The sequence below is a fragment of the Loxodonta africana genome, chromosome 25, assembly GCF_030014295.1.
Source record: "Loxodonta africana isolate mLoxAfr1 chromosome 25, mLoxAfr1.hap2, whole genome shotgun sequence".
Taxonomy (NCBI): domain Eukaryota; kingdom Metazoa; phylum Chordata; class Mammalia; order Proboscidea; family Elephantidae; genus Loxodonta; species Loxodonta africana.
The window spans coordinates 13844246-13861653 of NC_087366.1; positions in this window are offsets into that span (position 1 = coordinate 13844246).

Genomic DNA, 17408 nt, shown 5'->3' on the forward strand with positions numbered 1-17408 from the left:
ACCCAGATATATAGCATAAATAGAATATCACACATAAATAAAAATGCACAAACAGTCAGATAACTGGGACCTTCTAAAAACTAAACACTTTTGCTCATCAAAAGTCTTCATCAAAAGAGTAAAAAGAAAACCTACAGACTGGGAAAAAAAAATTAGCTACTAAGTATCTGACAAGGGTCTAATTTCTAAAATTTGTAGAAAACTCGAATACCTCAAACAAAGAGACAAACAATCCAGTTAAAATATAGGCAAAGGTGATGAACACACACTTCACCAAAGAAGACATTCAGGTGGCTAACAAACATATGAAGAGATGCTCATGATTGTTAGCCATTAAAAAAAAAGAGATGCAATATAATCTACAACGAGAAACATTTTTACCCTGGCAATAACGGCACTGATCAAAAAAACAAAATGTAACAAATGCTGGTGAGGTTGCGGAGATATTGGATGTTCTTATACACTGCTGGTGGGAATATAAAATAGTACAACCAACATGGAAAACAGTATGGCACTTTTTTAAAAAGCTAGGAATAGGAATACAATATGATCCAGCAATCCCACTCCTAGGTATATATCCTAGAGAAATAAGAGCTGTGACATGAATAGACATATGCACACCCATGTTCACTGCAGCACTATTCACAATAGCAAAAACGTGGAAACAACCTAAGTGCCCATCAACAGATGCGTGGCTAAACAAATGACAGTACATACACATGATGGAATAGTATGAAAAGTTAAGAAATAATGAAGAATCCATGAAACATCTCACAACATGGATGAACATGGAGGACATTATGCTGAGTGAAATAAGTCAATCACAAAAGGACAAATATTGTATGAGATCACTATTATAAAAAATCAAGAAAAGATTTACACACAGAAAGAAACATTCTTTGATGATTACCAGAGTTGGAAGGGGGAGGGGAGAAAATTACTAACTAGATAGTAGAGGTGTGTTAACTTTGGTGAAGGGAAAGGCAATACACAATAAGGTGGAGATCAGCATAACATAACTAAAGCAAGGGAAGACACTGAGAAGTATGCAAGAATAAAAGGCAATTATGGTAAATAACATATACAAAGGTGTGGGAGAGCATATGGGAGTACATCCACGTGCATATATTTGGCTAGATACATTTCTGCATATATATATTTGTATGTGTTGCTTGTGTATTCACATATAAAATAGAGCACACTCTAGGCACAGTCATGGAAACTTTCGAGACATAACCAAACACTTCTCATGACTCAGTTACTGGGCTTGAGTTCTAAGATTTATAGTCTTGGGGGACATCCAAGTCAATTGACATAACATAGTTTATAAAGACAACGTTTTAGACCTTACTTTGGCGAGAACCGTCTGGCCGTCTGGGGTCTTAAAAGTTTAAGAGCACCCATCTAAGATACAATTATCGTTTTTTTTTTTTCCATCTGGAGGAAAGTAGAATAAAGAAAACCAAAGGCTCAATGAAGCAATTAGTTCAGAGGACTAATGGGCCACAGGAACCATGGACTCCACTAGCCTGAGACCAGAATAACTAGATGGTGCCTGGCTACCACTATTGACCAGTCTGACTGGGATCACAATAGACAGTCCCGGTTAGAGTGGGAAAAAAAAGGTGGAACAAAACTCAAATTCATAAAAATAAAGACCAGAGTCACTGGTCCAATAGAGACTGGAGGAACCCCCAAGAATATGGCCCTTAGACACCCTTCTAACTTGGAATTGAAGCCACTCCCAAAGATAACCTTTCACCCAAATAATAGTTCTGTAAGATGAACAATAACACCCAGGAGAAAAGCGCTCCTTAGAACACTCATCTGTGAGAGACCAAAAGGGTAACCTTCTGCCCAAAAGCAAAAATGGGAAGGCAGGAAAACCAGGTTAATGGAAACAGGGAACTCAGGATGATAATAAGGAGTGTGCTAACACATTGTGGGTGTTTGCAACCAAAGTCATGGAACAATTTGTATATAAATTTGTTTTATCAAATGGTAAACTAATTTGCTCTGTAAACCATCAGACAAAGCATAATAAAATGTTCAAAAAAAAAAAGCACTTGGACTAGTGGTGTAGCTACATTTCTACCCATTTTTTTCTCATTCAAATCATTCTATTAGAGTCTGTATTTTTATAGAGATTAAGTAGAAAAGTTGTAAAATATATGTTTACAAATTGTGTATGCAGCGGAAAGTGAATGGGGATTTGTGTGTGTGAGAGAGGGAGCCACCGGCAAGCAGGGTCTTTTCCAGGCTATTTATGGGAGTGAACATAATTTAACAAATGTTTAAGTACGTTATTTAACAAACATGATTTCTGTAGGTCCAATAAAACACCTATGTATTTCGAATGCATTCAAAAACACTTTCTTCACTCAACTACTGTGTTTTATGCTTTACAATATTGGTAAAGCTAGTCAATGAGTTTAAGTGTCACAAAGGAAATGCAATATGGACACACTATACTATAATGTCTAAAATACAAGGCATTGTGGGAGAAGTACCATATATGAGTTGTAAAATGAAGGTAAAAGAAGCAAAATCAACACTAGCTGGGACTCATATGGAGGGCGTCTTGTAATTGTTAACTTCTAAATAGGACTTGAAGTGTTTATAAGATTTAAGGGATAAAGAAATCTGGATTTTAGTGTGCAACCTACTCTGGCTGAAGAATGGCAAGCTGTTTGTTTTCAAAGCTTAACTAGTAGTTGTATATTTAATTTATATCCTAACAGACAAAATTAATTGCTGTGCTTTGCCAAGTTCCTTTTATTTAGCTCTAAGTGGAAGTATGAATCTACTGTAGGTATCACTACCTCTCTTAGGAAAAGGAAATAAAAATGTGCAATTAACTTCAGGCATTTTCTTAGAAAACTTGTATGCTAGTGAGCAATTTCGAGGCAGCAATCACTTGGTGATATATTTCTTCTCACCTGACTTTTAGCTCCTAAAATCATTATTGGAACTTTTCAAGTCTGTAAGTGGAAAGGCACATCTCTGTTAGAAAGACTATTAATGTACGCCCCAAGTAGAAAAAAAAAAAAAAAAGTAGAGAGATTATTAAAGTTCGAAGAATAGTGGCAGTTCATAAGCCAGTTCAGGAGATCATCCTACAATTCAGATGGCCCCCCAGATTTTGAGTTAATAGAAACTACTGGATCAAAGTTTCAAGAGCTACTTAAGAACAGGAATGAAGTAAGGTCACTCTTGAGAGAGTTCCCTGAATAATAACATAAAAAGAAAACGGACAATTTCAGTAGTCTTAAACTCACTCTTAAATTTCAGTTTAAAAACATTGGGGATTAGCATTTTTAATGAAGATTAATTATGTCTTTCTTCACTGAACATTTTTTAAAAAATTACATTTAAGATAACTATGGGAGATTTTGGAGTGCTGGTGGTGCAGTGGTTAAGAGCTCAGTCTGCTAACCAAAATGTTGGCAGTTCAAAACCACCAGCCACTCCTTGGAAACCCTAGGGGGCAGTTCTACTCTGTCCTATAGGGTCACTATGAGTCAGAATCGACTTGACAGCAATGGGTATGTATGTAAGGGAGATTTTGTTGATTTATTTGATCTCCTAACTGATTATGGAAAACAGATCACCCCTGCCAATACTTTGAGGTGGTGTCTGTGCTTCCCCACACACTTAAATCTGTGCTAACTTGATTGTAATCAGTATTATGCAGCAACGGTGACACTATTTAATTTTCAATGACAGATTACAAAAGACCATACAGCTCTCAACTAGATTTCTTACAACATTTATTCCCTGTATGCCCTCAGACCCAGTCACCCTGTGTGAAATGTCCAAATCATGTAGAAAGGCCACATACACGTGGTCCAGCCTACATCTTAAGCTGACCACAACATTTAATCACCCTAGCCCATTGTCACATATCCAAATTATTCCAGTCCCTAGAGAGTGAATGACCCTCCAGCTTTAGTGTTCCCACCTGAGCCCCAGTGTGGTAAAGTAAATACAACCATCTTTGCCATTCCTACTGTATCCTGTCTAAATTCCTGATCTATCATCTGTGATCATAATACAATGACTATTTTATGTCACTAATTTTGGAGTGGTTTGCAACACAGTGATAGAATGGAGACAGCCATGTCCAATATTCTTCCAATTTGTGTAGAAGAAAGTTGCCTACATACAGTCTAAAGTGAGTTGCATTAAAATGGTGATTTAAAGCTTATTACTATTTTTTAACTCTTCTTCCAATTCTTTAGCCAAATTAAGTTCTAAGCTTAAGCATATTTTGCTCATGCAAGTTGAAAAAAGTGAAGTGTTTCATTTTGCTACCTTCTGAGATATTCGGCTGTACTTTTGTATATATCATCCCAGTGTAGAAAGCAGGCTGACACACATGACTTTCTGTCATTAACTTTTCTGATTATTAGAACCCTGTTTCAATGCAGAGACATTATCAGGGTTTTGATGAGTAGAATAAAATTCTACAAAATTAAGATGTCAGAGGCGGGGCCAAGATGGTGGACTAGGTGGACACTACCGCGGATCCCTCTTGCAACAAAGACTCAGAAAAACAAGGGAATCAATCACATACATAACAATCTACGAACTCTGAACAACAAGCACAGACTTAAAGACGGAAAACGAACAAATACGGGCAGACAGCGACCGTTTTCAAAACCAGGAGCCAGCGTACCAGGCAGGTGACCTTCGGAGCCCGATCTGGGGCAGAGCCCAGGGTGGTAGATGGCTCAGAAGGGGGGCCCACCCCTTCCCCCCCGAACCCATCCCAGGAGGAATTCTAGCTGGTTGGCGTGGGTGGTGTAGAGGCGCAGCTGGAGGGAGAAGCACCTGGGAGGCAGTGACTTATCTGGGAGTGGGGAGAACAGCATCCCAGCTGGGGAGCCGTCCCGCCGGGAGTTAGGTGAGAAGCGGATGGGGCGCGAGTTGGGGGGGGTCAGCTATATTTCCCTAAAGTGACCCCGGGGCGGGGCTCACACGTTTGTGTGGGAGGACGCACAACCAGTCCACGCATGTGGCGCGGCACACCAGAGGGAGAAATCCCCGGAAGTGACTGGTCTTGGAGCGGGGAAAGCAGCATCCCAGACGGGGAGCCATTCCGCTTGGATTTGGGCGCGCGTGGGCGGGGCACGAGCGCGGGGTCCATTTTTATTCCCCTGAATTGACCCAGGGGGCGGGCCCACCTGGCCGTGCAGGTGACGCCCACCCAGTTCGCGCAAAAGGTGTGGCCCACCGGAAGGAGAAGTCCCCAGGAGGAAGTGACTGGTCCCGGAACGGGGAAAGCAGCGTCCCAGCCCGGAAGTCGTCCCTCTGGGATTTGGGCGCGCGCACAGGCGGGGCGTGACCGCGGGGGCCCAATTATATTTGCCTGAATAGACCCTGGGGGCGGGCCCACCCGTTCGTGTGGGAAACGCCCACACAGTGTCTGCGAGCGGTGCCGCGCACTGGAGGGAGAAGTCCCCAGGAGGAAGTGACTGGTCTCCGAGCAAGGAAAGCAGCGTCCTAGCCGGGGACCCGTCCCGCCCGGATTTTGGCAAACAGGAGCGGAGCGTGAACGCGGTGTTCACCTCTATATTCTGTGGTGCTACACTCCTAGCTCTCTGATCCCTCCCCCACCCTCCCCGGGTGGCCCCATTAACATCCGAATAGCCGGAGCCAGAGGGAGAATTCAGATAGGGATCTGACTGCATTTTTTTTTAGCTGACTACCTGGAAAATCTAGTTTCCCAGTGATGGCTCAGAGACAGCAGTCCATATCAAACCACATAAAGAAACAGACCATGACAGCTTCTCCAACCCCCCAAACAAAAGAATCAAAATCTTTCCCAAATGAAGATACAATCCTGGAATTATCAGATACAGAATATAAAAAACTAATTTACAGAATGTTTAAAGATATCACAAATGAAATTAGGATAAATGCAGAAAAAGCCAAGGAACACACTCATAAAACTGTTGAAGAACTCAAAAAGATTATTCAAGAACATAGTGGAAAAATTAATAAGTTGCAAGAATCCGTAGAGAGACAGCATGTAGAAATCCAAAAGATTAACAATAAAATTACAGAATTTGACAATGCAATAGAAAGTCAGAGGAGCAGACTCAAGCAATTAGAATGTAGACTGGGACTTCTGGAGGACCAGGGAAACAACACCAACATAGCTGAAAAAAAATCAGATAAAAGAATTAAAAAAAAATGAAGAAACCCTAAGAATCATGTGGGACTCTATCAAGAGGGATAACTTGCGGGTGATAGGAGTCCCAGAACAGGGAGGGGGGACAGAAAACACAGAGAAAATAGCTGAAGAAATCCTAACACAAAACTTCCCTGACATCATGAAAGACAAAAGGATATCCATCCGAGATGCTCATCAAACCCCATTTAAGATTGATCCAAAAAGAAAAACACCAAGACATATTATCATCAAACTTGCCAAAACCAAAGACAAACAGAAAATTTTAAAAGCAGCCAGGGAGAAAAGAAAGGTTTCCTTCAAGGGAGAATCAATAAGAATAAGTTCAGACTACTCAGCAGAAACCATGCAGGCAAGAAGGGAATGGGACGACGTATACAGAGCACTGAAGGAGAAAAACTGCCAACCAAGGATCATATATCCAGCAAAACTCTCTCTGAAATATGAAGGAGAAATTAAGATATTTACAGATAAACACAAGTTTAGAGAATTTGCAAAAACTAAACCAAGACTGCAAGAAATGCTAAAGGAGATTGTTTGGCCTGATGACCAATAATATCAGGTACCAGCAAAATACAAGGTCACAAAACAGAATGTCCTGATATCAACGCAACTCAAATAGAGAAAGCACAAAAACAAACAAATTAAGACTAATTCTAAAAAATAGATAAATAAACAAAATAATACACATAACAGGAAATCGTGGAAATCAATAGATAAATGATCACAATAATCAAAAAGAGGGACTAAATACAGGAGGCATTGAACTGCCAGATGGAGAGTGATACAAGGAGATATAGAAGGATACAAGTTAGGTTTTTACTTAGAAAAATAGGGGTAAATAAAAAGGTAACCACAAAAAGGAATATCAATTCCATAACTCAAGAAAAAAGCCAAGAAAAACGTAACGACTCAATAAACACAAAGTTAAACATTATGAAAATGAGGATCTCACAAGCTACTAAGAAAAATGTCTCAGCACAAAAAAGCATGTGGAAAAATGAAATGGCCAACAACACACATGAAAAGGCATCAAAATGACAGCACTAAAAACTTATTTATCTATAATTACGCTGAATGTAAACAGACTAAATGCACCAATAAAGAGACAGAGAGTCACGGACTGGATAAAAAAACACGATCCATCTATATGCTGCCTACAAGAGACACACCTTAGACTTAGAGACACAAACAAACTAAAACTCAAAGGATGGAAAAAATATATCAAGCAAACAATAAGCAAAAAAGAAGAGGAGTAGCAATATTAATTTCTGACAAAATAGACTTTAGACTTAAATCCGCCACAAAGGATAAAGAAGGACACTATATAATGATAAAAGGGACAATTGATCAGGAAGACGTAACCATATTAAATATTTACACACCTAATGACAGGGCTGCAAGATACATAAATCAAATTTTAACAGAATTGAAAAGTGAGATAGACACCTCCACATTTATAGTAGGAGACTTCAACACACCACTTTCAGAGAAGGACAGGACATCCAGTAAGAAGCTCAATAGAGACACGGAAGACCTACTTACAACAATCAATCAACTTGACCTCATTGACTTATACAGAACTCTCCACCCAACTGCTGCAAAATATACTTTTTTTTCTAGTGCACATGGAACATTCTCTAGAATAGACCACATATTAGGCCATAAAACAAATCTTTCCAGAATCCAAAACATCGAAATATTACAAAGCATCTTCTCAGACCACAAGGCAATGAAGCTAGAAATCAATAACAGAAAAACTAGGGAAAAGAAATCAAATACATGGAAAATGAACAATACCCTCCTGAAAAAAGACTGGGTTATAGAAGACATCAAGGAGGGAATAAGGAAATTCTTAGAAAGCAACGAGAATGAAAATACTTCCTATCAAAACCTCTGGGACACAGCAAAGGCAGTGCTCAGAGGCCAATTTATATTGATAAATGCACACATACAAAAAGAAGAAAGAGCCAAAATCAGAGAACTGTCCTGACAACTTGAACAAATAGAAAGTGAGCAAAAAAAGAACCCATCAGGCACCAGAAGAAAACAAATAATAAAAATTAGAGCTGAACTAAATGAATTAGAGAACAGAAAAACAATTGAAAGAATTCACAAAGCCAAAAGCTGGTTCTTTGAAAAAATTAACAAAATTGATAAACCATTGGCTAGACTGACTAAAGAAAAACAGGAAAGGAAACAAATAACCCGAATAAGAAACGAGAAGGACCACATCACAACAGAACAAAATGAAATCAAAAGAATCATATCAGATTACTATATAAAATTATACTCTAACAAATTTGAAAACCTAGAAGAAATGGATAAATTCTTGGAACAATACTACCTACCTAAACTAACACATTCAGAAGTAGGACAACTAAATAGACCCATAACAAAAAAAGAGATTGAAACGGTAATCAAAAAACTTGAACAAAAAAAAAGTCCTGGCCCAGATGGCTTCACTGCAGAGTTCTACCAAACCTTCAGAGAAGACTTAACACCATTACTATTGAAGGTATTTCAAAGCATAGAAAAAGACGGACTACTACCCAACTCATTCTATGAAGCTACCATCTCCCTGATACCAAAACCAGGTAAAGACATTACAAAAAAAGGAAATTTTAGACCTATATCCCTCATGAACATAGATGCAAAAATCCTCAACAAAATTCTAGCCAATAGGATCCAACAACACATCAAAAAAATAATTCACCCTGATCAAGTGGGTTTTATACCAGGTATGCAAGTCTGGTTTAATATCAGAAAAACCATTAATGTAATCCATCACATAAATAAAACAAAAGATAAAAACCACATGATCTTATCAATAGATGCAGAAAAGGCATTTGACAAAGTTCAACACCCATTTATGATAAAAACTCTTACCAAAATAGGAATTGAAGGAAAATTCCTCAACATAATAAAGGGCATCTATGCAAAGCCAAAGGCCAATATCACTCTAAATGGAGAGAACCTGAAAGCATTTCCCTTGAGAACGGGAACCAGACAAGGATGCCCTTTATCACCGCTCTTATTCAACATCGTACTTGAAGGCCTAGCCAGGGCAATTAGGCTAGACAAAGAAATAAAGGGTATCCAGATTGGTAAGGAGGAAGTAAAGCTATCACTATTTGCAGATGACATGATCGTATACATGGAAAACCCTAAGGAATCCTCCAGAAAACTACTGAAACTAATAGAAGAGTTTGGCAGAGTCTCAGGATATAAAATAAACATACAAAAATCACTTGGATTCCTCTACATCAACAAAAAGAACACCGAAGAGGAAATAACCAAATCAATACCATTCACAGTAGCCCCCAAGAAGATAAGATACTTAGGAATAAATCTTACCAAGGATGTAAAAGACCTATACAAAGAAAACTATAAAACTCTGCTACAAGAAATTCAAAAGGACATACTTAAGTGGAAAAACATACCCTGCTCATGGATAGGAAGACTTAACATAGTAAAAATGTCTATTCTACCAAAAGCCATTTATACATATAACGCACTTCCAATCCAAATACCAATGTCATACTTTAAGGGAATAGAGAAACAAATCACTAATTTCATATGGAAAGGAAAGAACCCCCGGATAAGCAAAACATTACTGAAAAAGAAGAAGAAAGTGGGAGGCCTCACCCTACCTGATTTCAGAACCTATTATATAGCTACAGTAGTCAAAACAGCCTGGTACTGGTACAACAACAGGCACATAGACCAATGGAACAGAATTGAGAACCCAGATATAAATCCATCCATGTATGAGCAGCTGATATTTGACAAAGGACCAGTGTCAGTCAATTGGGGAAATAATAGTCTTTTTAACAAATGGTGCTGGCATAACTGGATATCCATTTGCAAAAGAATGAAACAGGACCCATACCTCACACCATGCACAAAAACTAACTCCAAGTGGATCAAAGACCTAAACATAAAGACTAAAACGATAAAAATCATGGAAGAAAAAATAGGATCTACCCTAGGAGCCCTAATACAGGGCATAAACAGAATACAAAACTTTACCAAAAATGATGAAGAGAAACCAGATAACTGGGAGCTCCTAAAAATCAAACACCTATGCTCATCTAAAGACTTCACCAAAACAGTAAAAAGACCACCTACGGACTGGGAAAGAATATTCAGCTATGACATCTCAGACCAGCGCCTGATCTCTAAAATCTACATGATTCTGTCAAAACTCAACCACAAAAAGACAAACAACCCAATCAAGAAGTGGGCAAAGGATATGAACACACATTTCACTAAGGAAGATATTCAGGCAGCCAACAGATACATGAGAAAATGCTCTCGATCATTAGCCACTAGAGAAATGCAAATTAAAACTACGATGAGATTCCATCTCACACCAACTAGACTGGCATTAATCCAAAAAACACAAAATAATAAATGTTGGAGAGGCTGCGGAGAGATTGGAACTCTCATACACTGCTGGTGGGAATGTAAAATGGTACAACCACTTTGGAAATCCATCTGGCGTTATCTTAAACAGTTAGAAATAGAACTACCATACAACCCAGAAATCCCACTCCTCGGAATATACCCTAAAGATACAAGAGCCTTCACACAAACAGATATATGCACACCCATGTTTATTGCAGCTCTGTTTACAATAGCAAAAAGCTGGAAGCAACCAAGATGTCCGTCAACGGACGAATGGGTAAATAAATTGTGGTATATTCACACAATGGAATACTACGCATCGATAAAGAACAGTGACGAATCTCTGAAACATTTCATAACATGGAGGAATCTGGAAGGCATTATGCTGAGCGAAATGAGTCAGTTGCAAAAGGACAAATATTGTATAAGACCACTATTATAAGATCTTGAGAAATAGAAAAAAAGGAGAAGAACACAGACTTATGTGGTTACAAAGGGGGGAGGGAGGGAGGGAGGGAGAGGGCTTTTTATTGATCAATCTGTAGATAAGAACTGCTTTGGGTGAAAGGAAAGACAACACTCAATACAAGGAAGGTCAGCCTAATTGGACTGGGTTAAAAGCAAAGAGGTTTCCGGGATAAAATGAAAGCTTCAAAGGTCAGCGGAGCAGGGGCTGGGGTCTGGGGAACTTGGTTTGAGGGGACTTCTAAGTCAATTCGCAAAATTATTCTATGATGAAAACATTCTGCATCCCACTTTGAATTGTGGCGCCTGGGGTCCTAAATGCCAACAAGCGGCCATCTAAGATACATCAATTGGTCTCAACCCACCTGGAGCAAAGGCAAAGGAAGAACACCAAGGTCACATGACAACTAAGAACCCAAGAGACAGAAAGGGCCACATGAACCAGAGACCTACATTATCCTGAGACCAGAAGAACTAGTTGGTGCCCAGCCACAATCGATGTCTGTCCTGTCAGGGAGCACAACAGACAACTCCTGAGGGAGCAGGAGACCAATGGGATACAGACCCCAAATTCTCATTAAAAGACCACACCTAATGGTATGATTGCGAATAGAGGAATCCCAGAGACAATGCTCCCCAGAACTTCTGATGGCACAGGACAGGAACCAACCCCGAAGACAAATCATCAGGCATGAAAAGGACTGGTCAGTGGAGGGGAGAGAGATGCTGATGAAGAGTGAGCTAATTAAATCAGGTGGACTCAGGAGAGTGTGTTGGCAACTCTTGACTGGAGGGGGGATGGGAAGATAGAGAGAGAGGGAAGAGGGCAAAATTGGCACGAAACGAGAGACTGTAAGGGCTGACTCAATAGGGGGAGAGCAAGTGGGAGAAGGGAGTAAGATGTATGTAAACCTACATGTGACAGACTGATTGGAATGGTAAATGTTCACTTGAAGCTTGATAAAAATTAAAAAAAAAAAAATTAAGATGTCAGTTTGAGTGAGCTAGGCCTAACTTTGTTTCGCACAGCCATTGTTCTCCTACTTCTGTCATCATGCTAGTTTTAAGTTGTAAGTTAGAACTGATGTTTGATATACATGCCTAATGCTACAGGTTACAATAACTTGATACTATATATATTTTTTTATATATTTGCTTTAAACTGTTTAAATGAAGAAAATATGTAGTGCCCAGTGAGTGTATCTGCAAAGAAATTAAGCATGAAGGAGAAAAGAGATGTTACACAAAAGAGAGGACTGAGTGATGTGGTTCAGATTCCCAGAGTTTCTTTCAGTCTTCTCGTGCAAAATTTCCGGACATGAGGACCGCAGAGAATTGGTTAAGCTCTTGAGAATTATTTCTCTATATTCCTGGGAAGGAAAATTTCATTCTGTGACTTCTTGGTTTCAGTTAACCTCAAGGCAACGAAACCCACTGCCATCGAGTGGATTCCAACTCATAGTGATCCTATAGGACACAGTAGATCTACCCCATAGGGTTTCCGAGTTTGTAATCTTTGCAGAAGCAGACCACCACATCTTTCTCCCACAGAGTGGCTGGTGAGTTTGAACCACTGACCTTTTGATTAGTAGCCAAGCACTAAGCTACTGTGCCACCAGGGCTCCTTCACCTCTACCAATATAATTTTATCCCCAAATAGCTGTTAGGCATAGTGCTTCAGATAAGATGTACAATGATGTAAAATGAGAACTGTGTCTTAAGGTTGCAACCCAGTAAGATAACTGATGACTTGGACAGTTTTAGTATAGCATGGTAAGGAATTTGTATGTGTTTCCTCATCTCTAGTTAAAAAATTCAAATGATGTACTTGTGAGATTCCATATTATTTACAGAAACGTGTTTCTCTTTAATAAAATTGTTGACTCAGGCAAATATGGTATGTCCACCTGTTTTCTCTTCCTAATGAGTAATGGCAGTCTCTGTAAGCCCACCATCACTGTTATTTGGAAATTCTTGTCCTGACTTGTTCCCGCTCCTAGTTAGGTGTCTCTCTTCTTACTGTTCCTCACTGGCCTGGCCATGTTGTGACAGGGCTCTGTTTTCCCAACTATAGGAACCAATGAGGAAAATAGACTGAAGAAAGGTTTACTGTGCTCACTAAAACCAACTCTGTCCTGCTGCTAATGAACATTGATGCAAACAATAAACTAATTAAAATTGTTTTGCTGGAGAATCAAGAAATAAGCTATTTAACGAGAGGCATTGTTTCAGCACCAAAAGCTTGCAAATTTGTAGTTTGGGTTTTTCATATGAATATAATGTAAACAGCTAGCTGGGTAAAAATGACCTGTCATAGTTACAATTTAGAAAAAACAGCATGATTACATGAAATTATGAGTTGTTTCCCTCCATTACCAAAGAACCCTGAGATGCAGTAGTTCTTAAAGAATATTATGTGAATGGAATAGAAATAGCTTCCATGAAATATCCTAGCCTTATGTTCATTAAATTTCCATTTTATTAGCAGTTGTTACTAGTTGGAAGGCAAATTGAAATTAGTTTATTCTGTTTTGGGAGGACAACCTACTGTTCTCAATAATTAACTGTAAAATAATATGTGGGTATAGACAGAAAATGATAAATATATGTAGTGAAGACTAGATAGAGTGCTTGAAACCATTCCTGTCATTTGCCGAAGTAAAAATAATGGTTTGTGTTCTATTCATTATGGAAAATCTAGAAATAAATATAAGCATGATTTGAAAACAATCGACAAAGATCTATGACTTTAATTAGTATCATCATCAGAGGCAAGGAAAAACGTTCCTCATTCAATTCACTGAATGTACCATCCATCTTCACAACACTTGAATAATGACAATGGAAAGTTAATTTTAAAATACTTTAGAGATTCGTATTATGTGCAAATTATATCAGTACAAAGATGAGAGTGACACAAGGCAAAATACAATATGAACTAAAAGGGATACAAATACATTGCTAATGACAGCCAGGGGAGGACAATGAACTACCTAAGAGAAGAAAGTTGGAAAAGTTCAACAATGGAAATAACACTTTGAAGGAAGCTTAAGATATGTTAGGATTTAACAGATAATAGTATGATATTCTATTACTGAATTTACTGCTTATAATTTTATTTCATTAACCAGAATATATGAACTGAATATCTATTGAGCTCCAGGTACAGAACTGGAATTTCTGCATTTGTTTGCCAACTGCTCCCTCTCCCCATGAGGTATGTTTGCAAGCGGCACTATGTCATTTTTTTTTTACACCTTGGTGAGGAAAAAAAAACAAATTTAGTATAGCATGTGCTTACAAAAATACCTCACGGAGGTGGGGAGAGGTTGGCAAACAAACATAGAAAGTACAAGTTATTTGCATAAAAATATGATAGTCAAATAAAAGTTCCTGATCTTTATCAGTGAACCAGGTGTAATGGTTCACGCTTGGCATGGAGGAAGACCCCAATCCTATAATTAGTTCCACTGCTATTAAAACATTGAATTTTTCTTTAAAATCTTTTAAGTCAAATGTTTTTCAATCTCAGGATTTCTTTTATAACTCAATAAAAATTACAATAACCGCCAACACAATAACTTTTCAGAGAGAATGTCACTTAATTCTTAGTGACTGGCCTTTGGAAAAAGATTGTTTACTGTATGACTTTGGGAAAGTTACCTAACTCTGTTAGACCCAGTTTTCTCAAACTAAAAATTGAGAATGTTAACAACGTCTATGATTATTGTAACAGTTAAATATTGATCCACATAAATCCACATCAGAACATTTTACACATATTAAATATCTCATGAATGCTCTTGATCATTATGTTAATATATTTTAATATTAATATGAAGAACTTTCTATGATGTGTGTACTAATCAGGATGAAGAATTGGACTCAAAATGACTAAGTTGGTTGCCCACGACAAACAACAAAAAAGACAAACCGGGATCTGAAATGAATTGCTGTGGTTTCAAGATATTAACATTCATGCCATGAGGCTCCCAATTTCAAGCAAGAAGGAAATATTTACTGAGCCCCTTCTACATTATACCAGCTCCTAAAATTCAGTAATGAATGAAATGAATAAATCTTTCATTCATGGAATTTATATTCTAAAGAAGAGTAAGACCATTAAAAAAAAAAACAAAACACTAAATAGCAAAATTGGTTGCAGATTGTTTTGAGTACCAGTGAGGAGATTAATACGGTGATGAGATCAGAGGAAACAAGGAGAGATTCTTTAGGTAATCAGGGAAGACATCTTTGAAGAGGTGGCATTTGCAGGGAGACCTGAGAGATGAGAATGAGGCACCAAGCAAGCTGAAGAAATATCATTCCAGATGGAAAAACCAAGATTTTCAAATGCCTTCTTATGTTATCCAAATGCAGTGTTCCAAGAAGGGAGCCAGTCTTGTTGGAGAACAAGAATAGGAAATTATAAATTAGCTGAACCATGCAAGAACTTGTAGGTCAATGTAAGAATTTTTTATTTTATTTAGAACGTACTTAAAAAATCATTCAGATATTTAAGCAGAAAAATGTGGCAATCTAAATTGTTTTTTTCTGAGAATGGATGGTTAAAGGCCAAATAAGAAAGGATGAATCCAGCTACAACGCTATAATAATGACAGCATCATGAATTATAGATTTCAGTAGCATCGACAAGAAATGAATGGGTTCGATAGATATTTGGGGGCACAAGTGACAACACTTGATGATTAATTGCAAGTACGTTATTAAAAAAAGAGTCACCAAAGCTGTTCCTAGGTTGAACAATTGGATGGTGAGTTTTACTGTGAGAAGATAAAATTGGGTGTGTGGGATCAAAACCTTCATTTTGATCCTGTATAATTTGAGAAACCTCTTACACAATCAAGTGGAGATAAGCAAATGAAAGTGAGGCATCTCCAAACATGTCATCTTAAATATCATGTAAAGATATGAACTATCCCAGTCTGCATAAGGAGGTGAGGGATAGAAGGGGGTGATTGGAATTCTAGGGCCACTTCTTACTGAAATGTCTTTGTTTTCTTATCCATGAAAGAGAAACGATTCTTCGCTTTTGATCGTTACTTCTGGAATCTGCAATTTCTTCCAAAGCCACTTCCTGTCAAAATGTGAAATCAGTTACACTATCTCAAATTGAAGACAAAATGTCACATTTCAGCAGCTGAAATTAGATAGACGGTCTTTGTAATACTGTTTTAAAAAACATTTCAGTAACCAGTGACATTCCTTAATCCCTATAAGTGCACCTGTTAATACGTGCACCTCTATTCTCTTTCTGTTATGTTGAATATAACCATAGCTAGGTAATTAAAGTTGGACACTGATTACTGATTTAGGCAGAAATCTTTATTACAATGGTTCTAACAAGAGTACAAAAGACCAAATGAGTTTTGTGGAGAATGAGACTGAATATTTCACTTCAATATTTTGACCTACTTTTTCTTAAAGAATAAAAGAGAAATATGTTTCTGCACTGCCCTTTGTATGTTTTATCAAGCGTAAGAATAAAGTGTTGTATAAGGCATGTGGGATTAGCATATGAACTCATAGAATTCATGAATGCTATAAAGTTTAAAGATGCGATACATTTGTCCTTCAAACTGAAACACCTGCTATTAGAGGAAAAGATTAAATGAATTGCTTTCTACTTGATTTTATATATGTTGTTGTTGTAAGATGCGGACCAGTTGGTTCCGACTCATAGCACCCCTATGTACCACAGAATGAAACACTGCCCGGTCCTGTGCCATGGTCACAATCGTTGTTATGGTTGAATCCATCCATCTCGTTGAGGATCTTTCTCTTTCTCTCTGTACTTTACCAAGCATGATGTCCTTCTCAAGGAACTGATCCTTCAGGATAACATGTCCAAAGTATGTAAAACACGGTCTCACCATCCTTGCTTCTAAGGATCGTTCTGGTTGTACTTCTTCCAAGACAGATTTGTTCGTTCTTTTGGCAGTCCATGGTATATCCAGTATTCTTCACCAACACCACAATTCGAAGGTGTCAATTCTTCTTCGGTCTTCCTTATTCACTGTCCAGCTTTCACATGCATATGATGTGATTGAAAATACCATGGTTTGGGTCATATGCACCTTAGTCTTCAGGGTGACATATTTGCTTTTCAACACTTTAAAGAGGCCCAATGTAATGTGCCTTTTGATTTCTTGACTGCTGCTTCCATGGGTGTTGATTGATTACGGATTCAAGTAAAATGAAATCCTTGACAACTTCAATCTTTTCTCCATTTATCATGATGTTGCTTATTGATCCAGTTGTGAGGATTTTTGTTTTCTTTATTTTGAGGTGTAATCTTTATGTGGAGGCTGTGGTC